The following is a 27,678-nucleotide window of genomic DNA, read 5'->3' as shown; positions in this document are numbered from 1 at the left end:
TGTGCAACAAGTGGAAACATACGATCAAACCAGGGAAAAATGCACAGGAAGGGCTGCACACATCCCAGTTCACCAACAGACCATTAACCAGCCTGTCTTTATTGACCCTGAAAGTCTGTTTCAGTGACAGAGGATTGACACATTACTCGCAGGGGTGGTCTTCTCCCTCATGACGCCCCTGCCAGTAGAAATGAGTGAAGAACCAGTATGTACATGTGACCTAAAAAGGTGCAAAAATAACTACAAACAAGCATTGGCATAGCCAAAAGGTCTCGCTTTTGGGACCTTATAAGTATTTAGTTATGCAAATGTTGCATGGCTAAACACTTATAAGGTCCCAAAGGCGAGACCTATTGGCTATGCCAATGCTTGTTATAAAAAGCAAACTAAACTGAAAAAGTGCTAGTCATCCTCCAAAAAACCGGGTGCTGAAACAAGCTAGGTAACGTCTGATATTTTCACGATGCGACTGCCAAGCCGGCCCAAAGCATATAATGTTGAGATGTTTAATTATTTAAAAACTTTTCTCTTTAGACGTTCAAGGTAATACCAACTCACGGGCTTCTTTGTCAGTTCAAGTCCAATGGCAAATGAGCTGGCCAATCAGATAAGTTATAAAGATCAGTTTTGGGTCAAATACAGATGCATTCAGCTTCTCTGTTTGCTTTACACGTTTCCTTACATTCTTTTTATAATAATGAAGTGTTATATATTTGGGACTTTTTCCAAACTAGCTGGTATTCTATTTAAAGTTTATCCGTGCTCGTAAGTACTTGTCAGGTCTTGTTAATTTGAGGGTCAGAGGGAGGGCGCTTATTTGAGCCAGTGGTTTCCGGGGCTCGGCACCGGCACCTAATTGTCAACACCGGCAATTATCGCAGTCTGCTGGTTATGCCCATCCGTAAACAAGCGCCATGTCATGTGTAGTACATTCTGCCACGTGCTCGAAATTGTTGGTCCTTCAGAAAATCAAGTCTACAAAATGACTGGAATTCCTGGAGTCAGTTGTCAGCTGCTGGGACTTTTTAGTGTCATTTTCGACCAATGAGTAGTTCCCTCTGCACATGAATTTTTTTCCGACTCTTGCTGTTTTCAGTCTCCTCGTGCTAGTTCCTGACCTTGCTGCACCAACCAGTGTGTCAACCAGTAGGTATTTTTGGACATGTCTTTATTAAGTAGCAGGCATATAGCTGGACAATGAATCAATAATGCTTCTAGGGGCGCCATGACACAGACCACCATGTAGGACTAGTCAGGCCTCTACCGAAGACGGTCGGCTGATGAAAGAAAGGAAGTGTTTTGAATTGAGATCGGAGAGAACTATAAAAGAGCCCCAGTAGTGTGTAGGATTCACAAATTAGAGTCTGAAAGAGTGCATGGTAGTCGGAAGAAAATGATGTCACATATTGAAGTGTAATATTTATGTGTCGATAGAAGGTGCATTAAATTTTAATTTAGGGTAGAGGAAAAGTAAACCACACGGAGGTCGTGAGGTTTCCTTACAGAAAGTTTTGTTCTGGCAGGCAGTGTTTCACCTAATCCTAACAGGAAGTCCTTAGATCTAGCTCGCCATCAGGTCTGTCTTCCTACCCTAAGCAAATGGTGTGCACTTTTGCAGCCGCTTTGATGTTCAGTGGCCGCGGGGCTCACTGAGAACATCAAAGCGGCCGCGAAAGTGATCACGCAGGCTGACAAATGGTGCGTGCACCCGGCGTACATGCACTGTAGCTGGAGGCCTGAAAAGCCACTAGTTTGCACTTCCAAAACCCGCTTACTAAAACTCTCGCCAGAGCAGCGCTAAAGCGCTGTCTCAGGTGAGACCTAAAAACGGAGTGCTGATTAACAAGAGCTGCCATGTGTTAATATTACTTGCAGTCTTTACCAACATTTTCACTGCAGATACTTCCGAATACCAGTCTGTCAAATATTTTGTTGTATTTTTTCACTATTCTATCAAACTCCCTTCCATTTGTTTCCTCAGACGAGATCGATGAGATAAAAGCCAGGAGCGGGATGAAATGTACATCCCCGTAAGGAAAGGGAACACGAAACCCAATGAAGTAAAGAGAAAGGGAATAAAAACAAGCATATGCATAAATTAAATATAACTTTTGAACGGATACTTTTCCCTCAAATTGTTGTATATGATCATTAAACAATGAACGTCTAATGTATTTATTGAAAGATTCACTATTAGAAACAGTATCTTCTCTTATAAGTGAATAACACACACAATTCCAAGATGGCCGCAACACGACCGTCTTATTGAGCAAAGACAGCGCCAGGCTTACCGCTGCCAAATTTGGAGGTACTATTTAATTCAAAACACAATGCACGTACCACTGTATTTATAGTAGCTGCTATTAGAACTGAAATTTCTGCTGTTCTGTTCAAGGAAAAACTGAAATAAACTATGTTTATATTTCCGTTTAATTACTTCTATCGAAATGCTGGCACATCTAGTATGGCAAATCCACGTTCCAAGATGGCGACTTCGTTTATAGTGGGCTTGTTTTGAACTTGCAAAGGTTTTCCGTTTATGGGATGAAATGTGGAAGGACTGTGCGATCGGGATGCTTGTTATGAAATGCACGTCCCCGTAGGGAAAGGGAAAACGAAACCCAATGAAGTAGAGGGAAAGGGAATAAAAACCCGTCGCAGTAGCCCTTCTAATGCACCGTGCGTGGATGTTGTCAGGGCTGGCAGGGAGGGGCCCTGGAAGAGAACTCTGAGACCGTTTACATTTAAAGTGATAGGGCTTGTACACTTCCCATTCACTTACGGGGGAGCTCAGGGAAAGCGAGAGGGAGGAAGGGGTTAAGGGTGGGTGCATGGTGGGAGGGTGACTCTGTGAGGGAACCTAAGATTTTGAAGCGAGGAGGTGGCTGAACTTATAAAGCTGCCGACTTTGGAGCTGGAGAGCAGGGTTCGAGCCTCAGGTGGGCTGTATCACCTAATTATAAATAAACAGCGATCTCCAAGCGCCGTGGGGAGAGATAAAATAAATAAACAAACAGAGATCTCAGATGGGGGTGGGGAGAGACAAATAAAACAAGCATTGGCAATGCAAGGGGGCAGTAGAAAGTAGTCTGTGCAGTAAAGGGGCCAATAGCCGTGGAAGGACACAAATAAAGACATGTCCATCATAAGGAGGGACTAACAAACCTACAACCAATCGGGAGGCAGCATTTAAGACACAAGCCAATGAAAATGATGGGTGGAGAGTGGGCGGAGCTTCCATGATGCTTCCACACTATAGTGCATACTGCATGTCTCAACGAGACAGGCAAGCGCTGCCTAGGCGAGACCTAAAAAGGATCAAGAAAAAGTAGGTCTAGGTTTGGCTCTTTTTTTTGGAAAACAGCAATAATGACAGTGTGTCTGCACCAAAGAACTACAACAGTTAATTTGTCTTATTTTGGAATTTAGAAACAGAAAGTAAGGACAATTTATGACCCTCAGATAACATGTTGATTTGTATCTAGAGATCCTATTCTGTTACAGACGTGGGAAGTGTTTGATGGCAACAGTGTTTTAAATTTGGCACATGTATCCAACGAAAATCACTGTGAATTCTTTTAAGTTGATTTGGTGGGTTTGAGAAATTAGATACAAGTCTTCTTACTTTATTATCATTATGCGCAATGGATGGCAGGCACATACACAATCAATAAATCTACGCAGAGGCCTTAGTTTTATGCTACCTCAAGAAAGCAATAATCATCTACAAATCAGAAAACACTAGTAGGACCTGGATGCCCTGGTCAATTACTAGTCGAGCGCCGATATTCTCCATGTTAGCAAAATAATGCAAAAATAGCCATCTAACAAATTCTCGACTCAATAGAGAACCTCCAGCTTTTGGGAAAACATGAACCTTATTTCAACTCATATAAAGTTAAGAGACAGCTTTTTTTTTTTAATTGTTTTTTTATTGATTTTATGCATAACAAAACAGACAATGACATACCATGCACATCCACGTCAATTTCTTTGGGAATCAGAAAGAAGTACGAGCCGTACTGTGCCAACGTAGTAAGAAGATCCCAGCGATACTTGCAGTACCCAAAAGAAGACATGTCAATTCCCATTATAGCATTAGCCACCCTCCAAGTACAAAGTGCAGAGCTCGAGCAGCAGTGGAGTTTCAGCAGTACAGGCCTACCACTGCGATGGGTGTAATTAGTCAGCGTATGTGGGCCATTACCCCCCCGGCGTCAGAGTCTACATCCGGCTCAACCAAGCTTGCCACCCTACTCTTGTATAGGGCCCAGAAGTTCTTCGGGCGATTGCAAGGAGGAAGCAACTCACTATAGTTTTCCATCTGGGTGCAGCAGTAAGTCATGTCTTTGAACCACAGGGCTATCGTAAGCGTAGGGCCCCGCAGCTAGCTCTTTGCCACACACATTTTTGCTACTAATAATGCCATATCAGTCAAGCGTCAGACAGCCTTAGGAAGTGATTCAGAATATCCAATCAGTGCCACAAATGGGTCAGGTGCAAGCCACATCTCTGTGTTTTGATTGAGTTCTGCGAATACCAGACCCCAAAAACGGGCATCCCCTGGGCATGTCCAGGCTAAGTGGGAAAAATCTGCTATGTGTACACCACATCTTTCGCATTGAGGGTCATCTCGCAGACCATATCGATGTAATCTTTCTGGCGTATAGTACACCCTATTGAGGAATTTGAAATGGACCAACCTGTGTCGACCATTTAACGAAACCCGTTTTGTGCTCATGCAGCAATAGTACCACTTGTCATCAGTAAGGTCTACCTGTAAGTCCTGTTGCCAGGCCAACCTAGACTTCATGTATGTATTACCCCTAGCCGCAATGGAGATATTATATATCCTGAAGACCATTCTTGTAGGCCCTTATGCTTTAATAACCGCTGTCAGGGCCAACACCTCAGGAGGTTCTGCCATATCGTTGCCCAACAAGTCCTTTAGGGCATGTCTAAGCCTGTGAAATTGAAAATGAGCAAGGAGGGAGGGGGGGGGGGGGGGGGGGGGCATCGCCCGCTACCTCCGTCCATGTGCGCTCTACCCCATCCTTGAAGAGATCCCCACTACCTGGACTCCTAGAGTCTGTAGCGCAGCTATGACGCCCCTATCTCTGCATGGCACTAGCCAGTGGTACCATTCCAGACAGGCCACCAGGGAATATAATAAGTTCCCCGCCTGCAGTGACAGCAGTCTTTGCCAGGCATGTGCCACCGAGTTAAGGGACTGTAAGATGCCCGCGCGTCTGTCAGATGCCGAGAATAGCAGGGACGGGAGGGGTTTAGGGTTCGCCACAATCAATTCTATTCGGCTATGGGGGATGTCGACCGGTCCATGTATCCAGTGATAGGCATGGGAACTTTGGGCGGCACGATAATACAATTCCAAATCTGGTGCTCCCAGACCTCCCATAGAATATGGCAGCATCAATGTTTGCCAGGCTACCCGCGGTTTTTGCCCGCCCAGGCCAAATGAATCATGAGGGATTTTAATCTTTGGAAGACCGCGCAAGGCAACACTATGGGAATATTCAAAAAGAGAAAATGAAATTATGGCAGTATTATCATTTTCATAAGGGACACTGCCCATCAGCGACAGGGGGAGACTTATCCAGCGTGCGACGTCATCTTCCAGTTTGGATATCGCAACCCCATAATTCTCTGTTAGAACCACCTCGGAATCTGTGTGCAGCTTGATCCCCTGATAGCGCACTGCCTCCGTAGTCCACTGCAGGGGATATTCCGGCACAATGGGTTCCGTGGCAGGCGTCAAGGGGAACATGACAGATTTGTGCCAGTTAACTCGCAGCCCTGATAAAGAACCAAAGAGAACTATCTCCCTCAGAACCGGTGATAGATTAGTATCCAGATCACGGACATAGAGCAACGTGTTGTCCGCGTAAGTGGAGACGATTAGACGATAGTTCGGGAAACGTATCCCCTGTTACTGTGGTGTTCCCGAAGGGCACACGCCAAGGGCTCAGCAACCAGGGCGTGAAGAATAGGTGACAAGGGGCCGCCCTTACTCGTGCCTCTCTGTATTCTTATAGGCTCTGTGACCAGGGTGCCTATTTTGATACGCGCTGTGGGAGAATGATACAATACCGCAATAAGTTGTATTAACACCTCACCTACCCCCATACGAGCAAGAACGAATCATAAGAAGGGCCACTCGATGGAGTCAAATGCTTTCTCCATGTCTAAGAATACTGCTATGGCAGGGACTTCCGGTCTAGTATGTTGTAAGGCCGCGAAGACCGTATGGAGGTTATAAGTCAAATTCCGACTCGGAACAAAGCCGGCCTGCTCCGGGGCTACCAAAGTCGTGACGAGGGGCAACAGACAGTTAGCAAGCAGTTTAGCAAAGATTTTGGTGTCCACGTTCAACAAGGACAGCGGGCGATAAGAGGCGCATTCATCAGGCGGTTTACCCGGCTTAAGGATAGCGACAATATCCGCCTCCTTCATCGTGGGAGGCATGGTCCCAGAGGTGCACATGTCCTCAAACAATGTGATTAAGTGCGGTAGCAGCAGATCAATGAACACCTTATAAAAGGCAACCATGAGACCATCTCCTCCCGGCGCGCTGCCCGCCCTCATACCAGTGAGTGCCAGCAGTATTTCATCACGCTCTATCGGTTGCATCAGAAACTCTCGATGACAACTTGATAGCCACAGGAGCTTAATATGCTCTAAATAGTCAAGGATTTGTTCTTCTGGGCTGCTGCCCCTGGAAGAGTACAAATCGGAATAGTATTGTCTGAACTGCTCCGCCACCTGTGCATCCGTCATACAAGTATCCCCAGTAGGGGATTTGATTTCCGGGATTGCCGAGACGTCCTTGCTCCGCAGCTGCAGTCGCGCAAGTACTTTTCCCGGACGTTCCCCCTCACCGTATATGTGTGCTGCAACATATTTCCCGAGAAGTTTAATTTCCGCATCTGCCTCTTCATTGTATTCATGGAGAGTCTGGGGCAGTTCTTCTCGAAGCGTGTTATCCGGTTCCGACACAAACCCGGTTTCCATCCGTTTGATCTTATGCTCCAGATCAGATAATCTGGTACGTATCGATTTAAGGAACCCCGCATGTTTAGAAATAGCGACCCCCCCGTATATACACTTTAAATGCTTCCCATACTGTTTGGAAAGAGTCTTCAGACCCCACATTAACCTCGAAGTACGACTCAATAGCGGTAGCCATTTCTTCCCCAAAGGCTGCGTCCGTTAAGGAGTAGGACGGGAAGCGCCACATGAAGGGAGGCACCCGCGTTTTAGAAGCAGCAAGTACCAGCAAGAGGGGGGAATGGTCGGAGTATGTACGTGGTAAAATCGTACAAGATTGTATGCGTGATAATAGTAGACGAGAAGCGAACCAATAGTCAATTCTGGTGTGGATATTATGATAGGCCGAATAATGCGTGTACCCACCCTGTCTCGCATGCCTAGTGCGCCATACGTCACACATGTCTAATCGATTCAACGTGTTTTCCACTACAGTAGCCGAGGCAGACACCCGTCTGTCCGGACCGTCCGACCTATCCAAATTAGGGTGACTGACAAAATTGAAATCACCCCCCCCCCCCCATAAGAACTGGGTCAACGGATGAGAAGTGGAAAGATCGGTCAACTTACGGTAAGAGTCGGGATTATCATAGTTAGGGCCATAAACATCTAGTATGGACACGTCCAATCCCTTACCGCTGCATTTTGTGAGCACATATCGCCCCTCCCTGTTGTCACTAAGGGTGATAGTCGGATTGCCTTCTTGGGGTTAATCCACGTTAGCACCCCTCTGGCATGTGTAGTAACACCGGCTGCGTGAACATTACCCTGGAACCCTTTAGTGCACAGGACCGGGCTGTCCAGGGGTAGGTGCGTCTCCTGCAGTAGGGCGATGTCAATATTATGTCTATGTAAGTAACCCAGCACCATCCCGGCTTTCCTAAAGTCGTTCAGACTGCGCACATTCCACGTAAGTACTGCTAACGAGTCCAGGCCGTCAGTTTTGCATGGAGTGGTGTTATCCGTCATGAGGGGGCCGAGTATACGATCAGTAGGGTACAAGTTATAGGTCTGCACTCCAGCGGCGCTTCCTTCCAGGAATAATCACAACAATAAACAATGCATATGTCAGTCTCAATACTGTCCCCCCCACCCACTTCAGGCCAAACCCAACCTGGCACAAGGGCAATACACCCTCATGTACAGTTTGAGAGAAAACATCTATCACAAACAATTGTAATACACAATACAGACCCCTCCCACCCCCCTCCCACGTCAGACCAACCCCAACTTGGCCACGCGTCAACTTTGCAGACCCGAAAGGTCTACACCCCCCAGTGTGTGATTCACGCGAGGGTGGATGTTGCTCAACAGTCAGATAGTGAAGATCGGCTATGGAAGAATTGCCCCATAGGCAGAACAGACGAGAAATCCCAAGATCCAGAGATACCAAGTTCAGAGTTCGTCCACAAGCCGTATTCTCCACAAAAAGCAAACCAACCCAGTCTTTGGAGAACCAGTTCACAGGCCAAGGGCACCACTCAGCCAGCAGGATGCCTCCAACTTAGGCCCGATGTCAGTACTAGTGTGCCACTAAGGGGTTTGGGCCTAGGAGACTGTCTTAAAAGGCCACCATATGCGTGTCAGAGGAATCCACATTCTTCTTCCCCTGGTCCCCATTGTTGTCCCCTCCACCCCTCACCCCCCCCATCAGAGTATACTTATCACACTCGTTTAGTAGCTAGGCATCAATCCTGTTCCTCCATGTAGCCGCCTGTCGCTTCGCCCGACAGGTGCTTCTCCGGACTGTGTCTCGTCTCCCTGGACCATCCCTTCAGAGCTGACGGTAGGGCCTTGGGGTCCGTGAAGATGTGGGATCGGCCCTGCCTGTTGACACGCAGCCTCACCGGGTAGAACATGGCGTAGTCCGCCCCCATGTCACAAAGCTGTCTTTTTAGCGGAGCGAACTGTCGTCGAGCCTCTTGAACCCTTGCTGTGAAGTCAGGGAACAGGGAGATCGTGGTCCCCTCATAGCGCAGCAGTTGTTTCTCTCTAGCCAGCTTCAGCACGACTTCCCTATCGCGGTAATTGAGCAACTTGGCTATTATCGGCCTAGGAGCCGCCCCCGGAAGAGGCCTCGGCCCAAGAGAGCGGTGTGCCCTCTCTACGACAAACATGTCAGAGAAGGAAGACTCACCAAGTAGGGTTTTCAGCAAACGTTCAATGTAAAGTTCCATGTTGCCCGTTTATCTGTTTTCAGGAAGGCCCGTCATGCGCAGGTTACAGCGTCGGGAGCGCGCTTCCAAGTCTTCTGTTTTGTCCTGCAAGAGCTTCAGAACCCTGCCCAGCTGTTTATGCTCCGTATCCAGAGCAGACTGCGCTTCTTCCATCTCCATTAGACCACGCTCCGACATGTCGAGACGCTCTGCATGCTTGTCTAGTCTTTCCGCCATACGGTCCATTCTTTAAGACAGCGCGTCCATCTTAGTGCCAAGGAACGTAATGCCTCCCGGCAAATTCTTTTCCATGGTCAACAGAAGCCCGCGGATGTCTTGCCTAGAGTCAGCGTCTGGAAGCTCCCTTTCTCTGGCTCCGTCCTCAGAGGCAGCATCAGTGGATTTTAGATCAGTTTTGGTTGTGCTCTGTCCACCCTGCCCATTTTGGCCTCCAGATACGCCAACGCACACTCAGATGAGAGTCTGCGTGAGGGATACTTGCAACGCCGGCAGACCGTGACCAGGCCGCTTCGCAGGCAGGGGCCCACATCGCCCTTCAGTGACCCCCAGGCTGTGCGCCTCTCCAACTCCCGCAGCACAGGGACCCTGCCACCCCCCTCACCTGCTCCGAAGAGGGGGAAGGTTTGTTAGCCCTACCGCTGCTGCAGCAGGAGGACCCTGGGGGAGGGCGCGCTCCTGACAGCAGCTAGTGCCCCGTGGCTCCCCACCGGTCTCCAGGGGGTATCTGCTGTGGTACTGCAACCTAGTCCCTGGCAGAGCTCCCAGATAGCGACAGCACCTCTTGTGACCAGTCCAGTTACCCTTCACTGAGTCCTGAGGTTCATGAGTGCCCCCAAAGGGATAGTGCGGCCTCCCTTCAGGGCTCCACAGTGTCCGGCTGTCAGGGGAGTCCCAGGTCTCACCACCAACGTCTCAGAAGCCACCTCGCATACAGTGGTGTACACAGCATTCTCCTATAGTGCCCCTAGCATCTCCGCCGGTACAAGGATTGGTCCGCTACCACCGCAAGCACTGCAGCCTCTGGAAAAGTCTAGGCCAAAAAGGCGGCCGCGTGGCTGCCGCAGTCACTCCAGGTACGGACCCGATAGGTTGTGGTTCTAAATCAGGGGGACTCACCGCATACATGCACCTCTGGGTGTCTACCGGATCCACCTCGTGCAGATCGCGGCATCCGCCGAGCACCGCAGGACCCGTTGCTCCGGATCGCTCACACCCTGGGCTTCACTCCAGTGCTCAGCATGCCACCCAGAGCCTCTTTGTGGCCCCCAATAGTGTCGCCGAAGGGAGGGCGCCCACAGCAGAAGTGCCCCATCTAGATGCGGGTCAAGGGGGACACCTTGGCAGCTCCCGGCCGCTCCGATCGTGCGCCTCTCCGTCCCCGGCAGCAACTGGTCCTCTCAATCTCCGCCGCCCGCTCACACGCGAGCCCAGCGTCTCAGGCCAGGAAAGGCCGCCACCAGAACCTCGGCCCAAAGTGTCCTGGAACGGCCGGGAACGCTGCAAGATGTCGCCGCAGGGCTCGTGAGCCCAGAAAGTGCTGTAATCAGGCGCTAGCTCCGCGCAGTTGCAGGATAACTGCAGGATAGTGCGACGGTTCCATGGAGCTCTCGGCACAAGCGGCCATCTTGGTCGCGAGAAAGCTTCGCCCCCAGCTTTCCTCATTATTACAGAATACATTTTACAACCCTTCAATATTATCTCCCCAAGCCTCAAAGCTATCCACGTATGAATAACTCAAAATAGACATACCATGAATGTAGAGATGACTAACACCTCACCTCTTCTTTGTATTGGCTTGATGGTCTAGACAGTATTTTAATCAGAGGGCTTGTTTATATTAATCAAGTGCTGGATAACAATTACTGTTCAAAGCACAACCTCTGCATCCTATCCGATTCCTTAGCAAGCCACCAACTAGTTATGAACTGCATAACCTTTCCAGAAACACTACTGCCCTCCCAAAATCCTTCGCTCCCATGGTCATCCAAGCCATAATTCTATCAAGACTGGGCTATTCCTACGCTTTTTTCATTTGACTCTTCTGAGTTAAAGAACAGTTTGCCAACGAAACATGCACTTGCAAAACATTCTGGATGATATTTCCTTTAAATCAGACAAAGATGTAAAAACAATGGTGCAGATATGTAAAGGACACACAAGACAGCATGAATCCCTTAATATCCCTCATTCAAAGGTTTTCAATAAGCAGTACATGCTAAATAAATGCCATCTTACCCAAGGTTTCAGATTTAAATGTCTTTGTGGGCTGTACCTCAATATTACAAAAAAGGTTGCATCGTATGCAGAAAGGGGCTTACCTCTAAAATGAGAAGAACATTAAGAAAGTGGAGTTACTGTGTGTATAAATTATTATGAATGATTGAGAACTGTTAAGAGAAGAACTAGGGCAATAGTCTTTGTGGTAGATATCCGATATACCTGCAGATACCTCACCTCTTGCATCTATCCAGGTGGCAGAATGGATCTTGAAATATCCCTCCTATCAAGGCTCCGACCCGGCTTCCATCCGACAAAAAATCATCACAGTCTCATATAAGGAACCTCCCCATGCCCCAAAGTCTGTTCCACATCCTTTTTTCCACCCACCTCAGTGTGGGAGACGACGAAGACTACAATGTACCAAAACAAACTTACTTGGGGCCATACTAACAGTTGCATGACCACTCATCATAACATGAAGATGGGTGGGGTCGGTAAGTATTTTTTTTTGTTTTAACGCTCTATGTATGATTTTCCAAACATTACAAACGACATCACATTAGTGACAGCAAATTACTTCAGTGTAGTAGTAATACAGCATTGCTATATGTGTGGTAGGATAAAGCGCAGGAATTGGCACAAGATCTCCAACGACCAGCTCGCGGCCTACCCCTCAGCGGCTCCGCTCCCACCGCCACAGATGACGACCCGACAACCGCCGCCCATAACCTACACAAATGGATCACCGATTGAGCCAACACCATCGCCCCTTCAAGACATCCTCCAACCCTCACACTTAGAAAGCCAGCTGGTTCTCCACCGAACTCCGGGAATCTAGACAAACCTGGAGATGCCTCGAAAAGCTATGGAGAAACTCCAAAACCCCAGCAGACCTCAACAACTACGAAGTAGCCACCACCACCCACCACAAACTCATCAGACACTCAAGGAAGAAAGCACTCCAGGACAGAATCTCCACCCACGCACACAACAGCAAAAAACTCTTCGGCATCATCAAAGAGTTTGCCCTAACCAACAGTGAGACTACAGACATCCAACCCTCCCAGGACCTCTGCGACAGAGTCCGCGCCTTTTTCCATCACAAAATCAAGACCATCTATGACAACTTTGACAACAACCTCCACGAGGAACCCACACCCACCGCTACCTGCACCACACAGCCGACACTGGACAGCTGGACCTCCCTCAGCATCAAAGTCACCCTAAAGACTATGAAGATCATCCACTCAGGGGCCCCCACGGATCCCTGCCCCCACCAAATCTACCACAGAGCCACAGACATCGCCCCAGAGCTGCAAAATATCATGAACCGCTCCTTTGAAACCGCCTCCTTCCCTGACGACTGGAAACCCGCTGAGATCAACCCTCTCCTGAAAAAACCCTCGGTAGACCCCACCTACCTCAAGAACTTCAAACCGATCGCATTACTTTAGTACCCAGCAAAAGTCATTGAAAAAGCTGTCAACCGACAACACGCCTCCTTCGTTGACGAAAACAACATCCTCGACTCCTCCCAATCATGCTTCAGGAAGAACTACTGCACCCAAACTGCCCTTATAGCCACAACAGACGACATCCGCTCCCTCCACGACAGAGGAGAGACTGTGGCCCTCATCCTCTTGGACCTCCAGCCTTCGACACAGTCTCACACCGCACCCCAGCCCGCAATCTCCACGACGCAGGAATCCGGAACAAAGCACTCGGCTGGATCAGCTCATTCCTCTCCCGCAGAATGCTGCGAGGCAGACTCCCTCCCTTCCTCTTGGATCCCACACCAACCACCTGCGGGGTACTCCAAGGATCCTCCCATCAGCCCCACCCTGTTCAACGTCTACATGGCCGCACTCGCATCCATCGTCAGATCACACAGACTCAACGTCGTATCATACGCAGAAAACACTCAACTCAGCCTCTCCCTAGCCAACAAATCCAAAATCTCCAAGCACAACTTTCAAGAAGGAATGGAAGCAGTCGCCAGGTGGATGAAGAAAAGCTGCCTACATCTTAACACGGAAAAAAACGAACTACTCCTCATAGGCCCACACCCAGATGCCTGGGACGGCACCTGGTGCCCCCCTTGCCCTCGGGAACCTACCCGACCCAAGGACCATGCACGCAACCTCAGAATCCTCCTAGACTCCGAACTCAAAATGGACCGCCAAATCAACGCCGTTACCTCATCCTGTTTCCACATCCTTCTTCTCCTACAGAAGACCTTCAACTGGATTCCCCTCGAACATAGGAAAACCGTCACCCACGTCGCCAGCAGCAGCAGACTGGACTACGGCAACGCACTCTATGCCGGGATCAACAAGAACCTCACCCGCAAAGTCCAGAACGCTCCTGCCAGACTAGTGCTCAACCTACTGGGCCACAGCCACATCACCCAACACCTGCGAGCACTCCATTGGCTCCCCGTCGAGAAGAGAATCACCTTCAAGCTTTTCACCCACATACACAAAGCTCTCCACAACACCGGCCCCACCTACATGAACCATCGCCTCTCGATCCATGTCCCATAGAACCCGCCGCTCAGCCCAGCTCTGCCTTGTGATGCCGCGCATCAAGAAGAACAGAACAGGAGGATGTTCCCTCTCCTTCCTCGCGGTCAAGGCATGGAACACCCACCCTTTCCACCTCCGCCAAAAACCAACACTCTCCAAGTTACTGAATGACCTCAAGAACTGGCTCTTCGACCAATCACCGTGAACGCCCAGGAGATGTGCCCCCCCCCCAGCGCCTTGAGACCCTTTAAGGTGAGTAGTTGCACTTAACAAACCCCTGATCGATTTATTGATTGAGACATCGTTTGGGAGGGGGCAGTGCAGATCCTTCAACACAAACCTACCGCAAGCGTTCATCTGCAGCGGGCAATAGCGCAAGGCACGTCATATACAATTTAGAAAGCAAGTGACCTCCCTCCGTGTCCTCTATGCGGCTAGTAAGGGGTGTGAAGTCAACCGGGGTAATGGGGTAAGAGGAAATCCGGGTGCGCAATGCGCTTTGGATACTATGTAAAATAAATCGAATATGCTACTTACCAGTATGCATCTGTTCTTGGCATGTAGGGCTGCTGACATTCATATCTGTGCATAGATCGCCGCCTAGTGTTGGGTCCGGCTGATTGCATATTGTTGTCCTGGAAGAGTCTTCGAAGTATCACGAGATAGGTGGCTCCTCCCCTGGACTACAGTGCGCATGTTTTTCGCCATTGTGGCAGAAATGGAGTGGAATACAGTAAATGATGACCATGCTAACTAGTAAGAACTGAAAGCTGCAGCTGCCACAGGCGCCGGGGAGGAAAGTGGGCGATATGAATGTCAGCAGCCCTACATGCCAAGAACAGATGCATACTGGTAAGTAGCATATTCGGTTCGAGGCATGTGGGCTGCTGAATTCAATTCTGTGCATAGATTATATAGCAGTCCCTCCATTTAGCGGCGGCTGTCCGTGCCAGCTGCAGCAGTCTGAAAAAGAGTTTTGAGAACAGCCTGTCCTACAGCTGCCTGCTGTCTTGAGTGTACATCTACACAGTAGTGTTTTGTAAATGTATGTATAGTGGACCATGTGGCTGCTCTGCGTATCGCCTGTAAAGGAATATTCCCTAGGAAAGCCATGGAGGCCCCTAACTTTCGTGTGGAGTGGGCTCTTGGAGGAATCGTTAGTGTGCGCTTAGCTTTTTGATGGCAAATTTGTATACACTTAACGATCCACCTAGCTATTCCTGCTTTGGAAATGGGGTTGCCTTTGTGCTGTGGAGAAAAGGCAACAAACAGTTGTTTTGTCTTTCTGAATTTTTGTGTTCTGTCAATATAGTACATGTGAGCTCTCTTGACATCAAGTGTGTGGAGCATTCTCTCTGCTACATTCTCAGGATTAGGATAAAACACGGGTAGTTCTATGGATTGGTTCAAATGGAACTGTGATATCACCTTGGGCATGAATGTAGGGTTGGTGCGTAGTACGACCCTGTTTGCATGAACCTGTATAAATGGCTCTTGAATGGTTAGTGCCTGGAGTTCACTAACTCTTCTCAATGAAGTAATGGCTTCTAGGAAAGCCACTTTCCAGGTTAGAAATTGAATCTCACAGGAGTGTAGAGGTTCAAAAGGTGGTCCCATTAGTCTGGTGAGGACCACATTCAGGTTCCAGATTGGTGAAGGTGGGTGCGTAGGAGGAATCACTCGTTTGAGTCCCTCCAAGAAGGCTTTGATGGCAGGCACTCTGAACAGTGAGAGGTGCTGCCTGTTCTGAAGGTAAGCTGCCAGCGCAGTTAAATGTATACGGATGGAATTGTATGATAGATTGCATCTATATAAGTGTAACAGATAACAGATAATGTTTTGAGTTGATGCATCCAGCGGATTGATGTCATTATTTTAACAATAAATGACAAATCTTTTCCACTTAGCCGCATAGCAGGCTCTGGTCGTGGGTCGTCTTGCCTCTTTGATGATATTCATACATTCTGGAGGCAAGTTGAGGTAGCCAAATTCTAAGATCTCAGGAGCCAGATCGCTAGGCTTAGCTGTTGCGGATCTGGGTGCTGAATTGCGCCATGGCTCTGGGTTAAAAGCCTGGGCGTCAGCCGCAGTCTTTGATGCGGTACCACGGAGAGTTCTAGAAACGTGGTGTACCATGGCTGGCGTGCCCACGTGGGAACAACCAGGATGAGCGTCAGTGAGTGTTGCCTTAGTTTGCGTGCCACTAGCGGTATTAATGGTGCTGGGGGAAAAGCGTACGCAAATCTGCCTGACCAGTTCATCCATATCGCATTGCCCTGCGACTGTGGATGCGGGAACCTGGCGGCAAAGCTTTGGCATTTTGCATTTTCCCTTGTGGCAAAGAGGTCTATCTCTGGATGACCCCATGCTGGAAGTACGGTTGGAGTACTGATGGATGTATTTCCCATTCGTGCATCTGGTGGCTGTGTCTGCTGAGCAGATCCGCCATTTGGTTGTCCTTGCCCGGGAGGTGTTCCGCCATGAGGAAGATGTTTCTCCGAATGGCCCACTTCCACATGGTCTGAGCTATGTGAGATAACTGTGGAGAGTGTGTTCCTCCCTGTTTCTGTATGTAGTACATGGCAGTCATGTTGTCAGTCCGGATCAACACGACTTTGTTGCACAAGTGGACTTTGAATGCCTTCATTGCTAAGAAGATCGCCATTAGTTCCAGAAGGTTGATGTGCATCCCCCTCTGCTGTGTTTTCCATAGTCCCTGCACTGTGTAACTGAGTACATGAGCTCCCCATCCCTGGAGAGACGCGTCCGCCGTCAGTACTATTTGTGGTACAGGCTCTTGGAACGGTCGGCCCTTGGCAAGGTTTTGTGGATTCCACCAATACAGAGAGTTGTATGCCCGACCGCTGACCAACACTAGGTCTTTCAACTGTCCTTGAGCCTGATTCCACTGACGTGCTAAGCACTCCTGAAGCGGGCGCATATGTAATCTTGCGTGCGAGACTATGAAGATGCAGGAAGCCATCATGCCTATCAGCTGCATAAACACTTGGGCCGGTAGGGAGTGTTGAGGTCTGAACTTTATTAGCAACTGCATGCTGTGGATCCTCATGGAATTGGGTTGTGCCGAGGTCGCCAGAGTGTCTATGGTCACGCCTAGGTACTGCCGTACGTGGGCGGGTTGAAGGTTGGACTTTGGATAATTTAGCGAGAATCCCAGGCTGTGAAGAAGGTGAATGGTGTGGGATACGTGGCTGGCACACTGCCGGACGGACTTTGCCTGGATAAGCCAGTCGTACAGATAAGGATAGACGTGTATGTGCTGTCTCCTTAAGTGTGCTGCCACAGTTGCTAGGCACTTGGTGAACACCCTTGGTGCCGTTGTTACTCCGAAAGGGAGGACCTTGAACTGGTAATGTTGATCTTGAAGAGTGAACCGGAGATATTTTCTGTGTGATGGGTGTATGGGTATATGGAAATACGCATCTTTTAGATCTAGTGTTGAGAGAAAGTCTCCCTGACTGAGCAACAGCAGCACCTGCTGCAGGGTGATCATGTGAATGTAACGGTTCAGGGGTCTTAGGGCCAGTATGGGTCTGAGAGACCCGTCCTTTTTGGGGATCAGAAAATAAAGTGAGTACACCCCTGATCCTTGGTCTTGTACAGGCACTAGTTCTATGGCTCCTTTGTGGAGCATACTGAGCACTTCCTGGTGCAATAAGTGCAAGTGCTCTGCGGACATAGGACGGTGTCTTGGTGGTATGTTTGGCGGAGTGGATGTGAGCTCTAGACAATAACCGTACTGGACAATTTCTCTCACCCACCTGTCTGTGGTGATGGATTTCCAGACCGGCAGGAACTGTTGGAGTCTCCCCCCGACAGGTGTTTATGTGGTCGGGGGGCAGTGACAAGGTGTCACTGTTTGGTGGTGGCAGAGGACCTGGAGCTGTTGTTTCCTCGGCCTCTACCCTTGACGTTGTTGCCACGGTATCCACCTCTGTGGTTTTTATTATAGTTGGTCTGCGTACCTTGTTTAGTGTACTGCGACTTCTGTGAGTTCTGACCTCTAGATGGTCCCCTGTTGGTAGAGCGACGAAAGGACCCACTCCTAAACTGCTGTGATTGCAGAGCCCCCATAGACTTTGCAGTCTCTGTATCTTTTTTGATTTTCTCTAGGGTGGTGTCAACCTCTGGGCCAAAGAGGGAGTGAGGGTTGACAGGTTGATTGAGTATAGTTGTTTGTATCTCTGGTTTGAATCCGGAAATTCTTAACCAAGCATTGCGTCGTAACATGACGCTGGTGTTAATAGCCCTAGCTGCAGTGTCAGCTGCGTCAAGAGCGCACTTAATGGAAGCGTTGCTTATGAGCTTCCCTTCTCTAATCAGTGACTCTGCTCCTTCCTTATATTGATCTGGGAGGTGCTGTAGCAGTGTCTCTAGGGTATCGTAATGCGCCCTGTCATACCTAGCAAGAAGTGCCTGAGTGTTGGCAATTCTCCAAATGTTAGCTGCCTGTGCAGCAACTCTTTCCAGATGTTTCTAAGACCTTAGACTCCTTGTCAGGGGGAGGAGCATCACCCGTTGTCTGTGAGTTGGCGCTCTTCCGAGCATTGGAAACCACCGAGTCCAAAGGCAGCTGGCCTCTTATGTAGGTAGGGTCCACAGGAGCTGGCCTATACTTTTTCTCAATCCTAGGGTTCAGTACTCTTGCCCTCGTGGGCCCCTTAAAAATGTCATTAGCCTGTTTTCGGACACCCTTGAGCATGGGCAGAGTTTTAACAGATCTTTCTGAGGTAGAGAAGGTATCCATCAGAAAATCATCCTCAATAGGATCAGTGTGGAGCTGTACATCATGGTTCTCAGCTGCTCTCTCAATTAATGCATTGAAGGCAGCAGCATCTTCAGTTGGAGATGTTTTAACCTCATATGCTTGTGTGTCTGGAGCAGTATGTGGGTCCCCCGCACGAATAGTGTCCACCCAAGGTTGGTTTTGGTCGTCAGGGTCAGTGGTCAATGGATAAGTGTTATCATCAGCACCATAATCTCCTGCATCCACATCAGACTGTGTGGGTGAGAATGAGTGAGGCTCCTGTCCATAATCTTGAACATGTTCCAGAAGAACTGGTGATGTGGTTTTCTGTTTCTTCAATGGAATTCTGTATGGTTCCATAGGTTTCTCTGGCACTATCTTTCTGTTATGTAGTGAAAGTTTACCAGTCCCTGAAGAGATAAACTGCCTCGGCTCCTCATCCTCTTGAGGTACTTCAACAGTTGTTTGTCCCATTGACACCCCTGTTGGCGCTTCTACAGCGTTCTTCGTGTCGATACCTTTCTTCGGTGCGGGACCCTTCTGTGCGTCGAAGATCCTTGGTCGCACTGCCGGTGGTAATCCGAACTTGATGTGCGTCGACACGGTCTGAACCATGCAGGCCGTGTTCGGCTGCGGGACTGTTGTCGCGGTGAGCATCGAAGCCCGGTCTTGGATGCGTAATAACGACTCCGACACCGTCTTCTTTACGAAGGGGGACGGTGTCGTGGACTTGACATGGTCCTTCGAGACCTTCCTTGGTGTGGCATCGAGCCCCATACCAAACGTTGGTTTCTCGGCACGAGGATTGGGAGGGTTTGGCTCTTGAGAGTTGCCCTTTTTTCCCGTATCGACGATCCTCAGCGCCGTTTTTTTCGGGTCGACCACCTTGACCGAGGTCATAGGTGCCGTCTTTTGTGTTTTCGGCTCCGACGGCTTCGAGGCCTTGTCGCCGCTGAGAGTCATTTTCTCTTTCGGTTTCGATTTCGGTGCCTGTGCCTTCAGTTTCGGGTTTTCCTTGACTGGATGATGGCGCTTTCGAGACTGATGGCTCCGTAGGATAGTTCGAAGCCGGGCTTTGAAGCAGGGCTGTAGAACGAGAGGAAAGATCTTGGGTAAGGCCGTGTGGCGATCCCTCGACCTGAGCCTTATCGAGTGCCTCTTCGGGCCCTGCACCGACACGTGGGCCTAGCTCATCTTCCGAGCCATCTCCCTCGGCCCCAAGGGCCTCTTCGTCGTCTCCTACCTTATCAACAGCATTATCGTCCTCGACATCTACGATGCACTCGTCTTTGGCATCATAGTAGGATTCACACTCCGAATCCATATCCGATAGTCCCTCCAGAACTTCAAGGTCCACGACTTCATCTTCGGTCCCGAAGATGTTGTCCGGGTTTGGCGCCGCTTTCTGCGCCTCGAGCCGAGCGGCTCGACGAATGCGAAGAGTTCCTGGAACACGCCATACAGGTGGCTTCGTCGTGTGTTGGAGAGAGGCATTTATTGCACACGGGGTGCACGTCGAAGCGAGCATACTTAGCGTTGCAAAGAGGGCAACGCTTAAAGGGGTAATTTGATGTTTCCATCGTCGATCTCGAGCGGACCTCTGGCGTCGAAGGGCAAACGGCTAACTTCGATGCTTTTCTAGAGAATCAACTGTAGAAAAATACTTGGCGCCGAACGTAAAACAATACCGACGAGTTTAAAAGCCTTTTGGCTTGACAAAAATAAAGTTTTCCTAAATACTCAAAGAGCTAAGATTAGGACATCCGAACCCAATGGCGGAAAAAAACAATCTAAAGATGGAGGGGATGCCCATGCACACTGTAGTCCAGGGGAGGAGCCACCTATCTCGTGATACTTTGAAGACTCTTCCAGGACAACAATATGCAATCATCCGGACCCAACACTAGGCGGCGATCTATGCACAGATAGGAATTCAGCAGCCCACATGCCTCGAACCTATTAATTAGGGTAGCTGTGGGAAAGCGTGTGTCCTCTGCCCAGGAGGTAGCGATCGGTGAGGATTCTTTAGGTAGATTATACAATAGAAAGCTCATTATCAAATATAGGTAACTTATTTTCCGATGGCTATTTTTATCTGCAGAATTCTCCCCTCCTGAATAAATATCCAAGCAGTACCTTCCAGGTGGTGGGTGTAAAGACATGGTCAAATTAGAAAGGCTTGTAAGACTGATCTTGCAAAATGCATATTTTTGCAAATGTCAGAATCAAGATGGTAATGCATGGTGAAAGTATGGACAGATATCCATATTGCGGCACAGCAAGTGTCTCACACTGGATAACTCCTAGACAGCACTGAGGAGGTGGCAGACTTTGCACTGGTGGAATGGGCTCTGATGGCTTAAGGAAGTTCCTTTTAGTGAACATGCACACAACGATTCAGTGGTAAACTGTCTGCTTCTCATCACCTTGCCTTTGTTGGAGCTGGCATAGCTATGAAAAGCTGGTCATTAGCCGGAAACTCACAGGGCCTGTCTACGCAGACCCAAACTAAGAGTTCTACAAAGGAGTAGACAATGCAGCCCCAACTTGTTCGTGGTTGCATAAGAAAGCAGGTAAAGAGTCTGCAGTAACGGGGTTGTCCGGAAAAACCTCAAAACCTGCAGATCACCAACACGCTCAGTCGAGGTAATGGCATTCATGAACATAGTCTTAAGAGTTAAGAATCTCAGCTGGAAACAAGGCAATGACTCGAAGGCTGAGCACATTAGGAAACCAATCCCAAATTAAGGTCACATAACGAAAGGGGGGTTTGATGGCGCAAATAAGTAAACACCTTCAAAAAGTATGCATCAGGAAAAAAACGCGACAGCTCTCCTGGCAAACAAATTCCGAAAAGACAAATCTTCATATTGCCCACAGAAAATACTTGACAAGCAAGAGAGCGCTCAAAGTGGACATACACAACAACCACACCTTAAGTGCATCAATCAACTTCCTCCTTGGCCCACCAAGATGCAACACAGGACCAACACCATGAATAAACCGATCTGGTATTGGGATGACAGGCTGACAAAATCACGTCCACCACCTCAGCAGGCATATCAAATGACCGTACATTGCCCTACTCAATATCCACGTTTGGAAGTAGGACCTGTCACTAACACTGTGAGAGGAGGTCCATACTGAGCAGGAGCAAAAGAATGATGTCCAGAGAGAGACAGAGAAGTTCAGGGTATCACTCTGTCCGTGCCCATTCAGGTACAAATATTTCATTTTGCTCTGTTTTTTGAGGTAGTGAGTGAGGAGCAGAGAATCTGAAAGTGGACTGGGCCATACATGGATAGGTAGGAACCAAGAAAATTTTGAGGAACCTTGAAACTGCTGGAAGATACGTGAAGGTTGACGACTTCCAGGAGCTAAGTCTTAACCATTAAATTTAAAATGTTATGTCCTCGTGCACAAAGTATCATGATGAGGAAACCGAAGTTTAATAACTTCCACTATTTAGGCCAAACGCTGCTATGAATGTTAACATTTTCATGTCTGGTGAGCTCAATGAACAAGTTACTTACCTTCGGTAACGATGTATCTGTAAGAACATTAGTTAGTTAGATTCCTCATCTTAGAATATCCCCAGGCGTCAGACTGGATCCGGAAGATTTTTCGTCAGCAATACCCCTTGCGCCTCGCTAGGCGTCGTCTGCCGCTCCGCGTCCGTCGTCGGCGTCGTGCGCCGGAATGACGTCGGAGTACTTAGACGCCGCCCTCGTGCGCTGACTTCAGTTCTTGTACATAGCCTTCCGCGCCAGGAACGCAGAGCCATGCAAGAAACCGACACTGGTGCCCAAAAATTCTAGGGCCCTGAAAGGGATAGCCTTAACCCTAGATGTCAGTTCGCAGAACGGGGAGGATGGGTGGGTCGGTGAGGAATCTAACTAACTAATGTTTCTTACAGATACATCGTTACCGAAGGTAAGTAACTTGTTCATCTGAAAGAAACACGTTAGTTAGATTCCTCACCTTAGAATAGATACCCAAGCAATACCAACCCCGGTGGTGGGTCTGCGAACCAAGATCACACCAGAAAGTCCTGGAGGACAGAACGGCCAAAGAAGCCATCCCTCCGGACTTGGCTGTCTAGGCAATAATGCCTGGCAAACGCGTGCAGCGAAGCCCACGTTGCCGCCTGACAGATGTCCTGCAAAGGGACTCCCCGTCCCAAAGCAGTAGTAGCCGCTGTGGCCTGAGTAGAATGGGCGCGCAGCCCAACAGGCGGTTCCTTTTTTGCCAAGGAATAACAGATTTTTATACACAAAACGACCCACCGGGAGATGGTCCGTTTGTGTACAGCTTTTCCCTGCTTTGCACCCACGTAGCCAACAAAAAGCTGGTCGTCCACTCGGAACTGTGTAGTGCGGTCCAAATAAAAGGAGAGCGCACGTTTTGGGTCCAGACGGTGGAGCCGCTCTTCCTCTTTGGAAGGATGCGGAAAGAAGGTGGGCAAGGTGACAGATTGCCCACGATGAAAGGGGGGTCACCACTTTCGGTAGAAAGGAAGGACGAGGCCGAAGGACAACCTTGTCCGGATGAACAGATAGAAAAGGAGGCTTGGACGATAGAGCCTGGAGCTCACTCACCCGTCTAGCCGAGGTGATGGCTACCAGGAAAGCAGTCTTAAGAGTTAGAAGACGAAGAGGACAATTGTGAAGAGGCTCAAAGGGAGCGCACATCAGGAATGTTAAGACAAGATTCAAGTCCCACTGAGGCATTACGAAAGGGACAGGAGGGAACGTGTGAGTAATGCCTTTAAGAAAGCGTGACACTACAGAGGACTTGAAAAGAGAGGGCTGATCTGGAAGCCGTAAGAAGGCAGAGAGAGCAGCAAGATAACCTTTCAAGGTGCCCAGGGCAGAGCCCTGCCGGGCCAAAGAAAGAAGAAAGAGGAGAACCTCAGAAAGAGGGGCGGAAAGGGGAGCCACAGCTTTTGCTGTGCACCATGCCACAAATTTGTTCCACCGGCAGGCGTATACCGTCTTTGTGGAGGGACGCCTGGCTGCCAGAATGATATCACAGACTTCAGGAGGCAAGTCAAATGGCATCAACTGCCGCCGCTCAATCTCCACGCATGGAGGTGGAGGCTGGACAGGTTTGGGTGGAGGACCGTCCCCTGCTGCTGGGACAGAAGATCCTCCCGAAGGGGCAGACGTATCGGAGGATCGGTCAACATACTGAGTAGCTCGGGATACCAGTACCTTCGTGCCCAATCCGGAGCCACCAAGATGACTTGGGCCCGGTCGCGCTTGATCTTCTTCAGCACTCTGGACAGAAGTGGTATAGGCGGAAAGGCGTACAACAGACCGCAACTCCACTCGCGACGAAAAGCGTCGCCGAGCGAGTGCCGCCTTGGAAATTCCAACGCGCAGAACTGCTGACATTGTGCGTTCTCGTCGGTGGCGAATAGATCTAACCAAGGCTCTCCCCACTACTGAAAGAGACCTTGCGCCACCTCGGAGTTCAGACGCCATTCGTGATCCATCATGCACCGGCGGCAGAGTTCGTCCGCTCTGGCGTTCAGAGAGCCCGCCAGATGTTGAACCACCAGGGTGATGCCCTGGTGTTCCAGCCATGTCCAGAGGCGCAGAGCCTCCTGACAAAGGTCCACAACCCCACCCCGCCCTGTTTGTTGCAATACCACATGGCGGTGGTGTTGTCCGTGAACACCTGCACGACACTTCCCCGGACAGAGGGAAGGAAGGCTTTCAGTGCAAGACGGATCGCTCTCAGCTCCAACAAGTTGATGTGGAGGCGAGACTCCGCCTCTCCCATATGGCCACCCCATCCCAGGAGGGACGCATCCGTCACTACGACATGCTCCGGTAGGGGTAGGGAGAGGCTCTTGCCCGTGACCCAATCGCGATCCGTGAGCCACCACTGCAACTGCTGTGCAGTGCCCTCCGAGATCAAGATATGGTCGGACAGGTTGCGTGATGCTGGGCCCACTGAAACTTCAGGTCCCACTGCAGAGCCCGCATGCGCCGCCTGGCGTGATGCACTAGTAGGATGCAGGATGCCATCAGCCCCAGAAGCCGCAACACTAGCCTGACCGAAACCCAGGATAGAGGCCGAAAGATGGGAATCAGGGCCTGTATATCCCGGACCCGCTGCTCCGGGGGATGGACCCGGAACTGCGCCGAATCGAGAACCGCTCCGATGAAGAGGAGCTTCTGAGAGGGGCTCAGGTGTGACTTCGGCACGTTGATGGAAAACCCCAGCAAATGCAGGAGATCCACCGTAGTCTGGAGGTGGGAGACGACTGGGAGCACGGTGAACTGAAAGTGCTCCTGACCCACCGTGAACCGCAGGTAACGCCGGTGGCCCGGCAGGACGGGGATGTGGAAATATGCGTCCTTCAAGTCCAACGCTACCATCCAGTCTCCAGGGTCTAGGGCAGCTAGAACCTGAGCCAAAGTCAACATTTTGAACCGTTCCTTCCGGAGGAAGGCATTGACGTTCCGGAGGTCCAAGATAGGGCGTAGGCCCCCTTTGCCCTTCTTGGGAACCAGAAAGTAGTGGGAATAACAACCACGACCTACTTCTGGGCTCGGAACGCGCTCGACGGCCCCCTTGGCCAAGAGGGCCGAAACTTCCTCGTGGAGAAGATGCAAATGATCCCCGAGATACGGTGGTGCTGCAGTGGCATGGCTGGAGGGGTCGTCTCGAAGGGGAGGGAGTAGCCCCTTCGGACGATTTGCAGCACCCACCTGTCCGACGTGATGAAACGCCAGTGGAGCAGGTGATGGCGAACTCTGCCGCCCACTGGCGTGGAATGGGCCTGAAAGCTCGGACTAGGAAGGCTTTGAGGCGGATACTGCTGGGGTGGATGTGGACTGACCGCGTCGTCCTCCGGGACCGCCTCGGCAGAAACCACGTCCGCGACCGCGTGCAGGCTGGTTCTGCGGCCGGTGGCTAGGCGGACGTGAGGAGGTGCCCCTTCCTTGGCCACGAAAGGAGCGAAAAGCGGAAGACTGTGGCCGCGGGGCCGAGATGCCCAAGGACGTGGCCGTAGCCCGGGAGTCCTTGAAGCGAGCCAGCGCACTGTCCGCTTTGTCACCAAAAAGGCGAGCGCCATCAAAAGGCATGTCCATGAGGGTGCTCTGGACATCCCCTGAAAAAGACGTGGACCGCAGCCAGGCGTGACGTCGAAGCACCACTGTGGTAGAAATCGCCCTACCCAGCGAGTCCGTAGTGTCGAGTCCACATCAGATTGCATGGCGCGCTGCATCTCTCCCATCGGCCAGGGCAGAGGAAAGCCACGCCCGGGCCTCCTCCGGGCACAGTGGCAGCACGTCCTCCACCGCATCCCACAGAGAGTGGGAATAACGGTCCAAGAGACAGGCGGTGTTCAAAGACCGCAGGCCCAAACTGAGCGAAGAGAACAGCTTCTTACCAAACTGTTCCAGTCTCTTGGAATCCCGGTCCGGAGGAGCGGACGGGAAGGAGGATTGGGAGGTAGAGGCCTGGATAACCAGACTCTCGGGGATGGGGTGTTGGGACAGAAAACTGGGGTCGCCCGGAGCAGGGCGGTGGCGCCCGGCAACGTTCCTATCCACAGGAGGGACTGTGGAGGGCTTGGACCAGGTGCCCTGCAGAACGTCAGTGAGGGCCTCATTGAATGACTGCAGGGGCTCAGTGGAGCATGCGGCAGACTGAAGCACCTCAGTGAGGATGTTAGTCCTCACAGCCACGGCAGGCAGCTCAAGCCCAAGGGCTTCGGCCGCTTTGCGCAGCACCACAGAAAAAGCTGCACCCTCCTCCGAAGCCACAGTCGGAGGAGAGATGAATCCAGTGTCCGGTGAGGTATCCAACCCACTGGCCTCCCCCAGTTCATCTGCCCAGTCCTGTGCAAGTTAGCTCTGAAGGGCCATAGGGTCATCAGACCCCTCCCAGTCGCCCCCGTCATCCGATTCCTAGTAAACAGGAGGAATGATCATAGCCGGTCGATAGACAATATGTGTCTCTAGCGGCGTCGGTTGCGGCGTCGGGACCGGACAGGGGCTGAACCGGGGATCGACGTCGACCGGAGCCGGCGTCGGGGGTGGTATCGGTGTCGGCGGAGGAGGCATTACGAGGTCGACCGGCGTCGACGGGGGCCCAGGCTCCGGCCCCTCGGGGAGCTGCGGCGTCGGGCTGGAGCCTCCAACGGCGCCGGGGCCGGAGCCGCCGGCATGCGAAGTCGCCCAGTCGAGTCCGCGGGGCCCGAAGGCGCGCCAGCGGGCGTCGACGGCGGGGCCAGGCTCCTCATGGCCGAGAGGAAGGCACTGACCTCCGCCGGCGTCGCGTCAGTCCCAGGGGCTGTCGGGTATGGGGACTGTCGCTTCTTGGACTTCTTGGAGTGCCTCGACTTACCCGAAGACTTCGAGCCAGACGAGTGACGATGTCGAGTGCGGCTCCGCGACCGATCCTTGGACCTCCTCCTGGACCGGGATCGAGAGCGACGCGGAGCAGAGTGGCGAAGCTCGAGAAGCTTGCGGGACCGCTCCCGCCTAGCTTTCGAGGTCAGGGCCATACAATCGGAGCACGACGCCGCGTCGTGGTCGAGGCCCAAGCAGTACAGGCACCGGCGGTGATGATCGGTCACCGACATCAGTCGGTGACAGTCGTTGCAGGCCTTGAAACCAGGCATCCTACCGGCACCAGAGTCGAGAATTGACCAAAAAGAGTCAAAAAAGTTAGTCAAAAATTTACTAAAGGGGTAGCTCTCCCGGATCTGCGCTTACTGGCGCGGAAAAAAGAAGAACTGACGTCAGCGCGCGAGGGCGGCGTCCAAGTACTCCGACGACATCATTCCGGCGCACGACGCCGGACGCGGAGCCGCAGACGATGCCTAGCGACGCGCAAGGGGTATTGCTGACGAAAAATCGTCCGGATCCAGTCTGACGCCTGGGGATATTCTAAGGTGAGG

General features: G+C 50.8%; 1 protein-coding gene across 1 annotated transcript in view; it reads right to left on the bottom strand.

The window, feature by feature from the left end:
- Nucleotides 1-27,678, bottom strand: part of KDM4C (lysine demethylase 4C) — a 1,697,337-nt gene that overhangs the window by 1,242,640 nt on the left and 427,019 nt on the right. The gene's annotated exons all lie outside the window — the stretch shown is intronic.

The sequence above is a fragment of the Triturus cristatus genome, chromosome 2_1 (genome assembly GCF_964204655.1).
Source record: "Triturus cristatus chromosome 2_1, aTriCri1.1, whole genome shotgun sequence".
NCBI lineage: Eukaryota > Metazoa > Chordata > Amphibia > Caudata > Salamandridae > Triturus > Triturus cristatus.
Note: the sequence above shows the minus strand (reverse complement) of the source record. Positions and strands in the feature narration are given on the sequence as shown.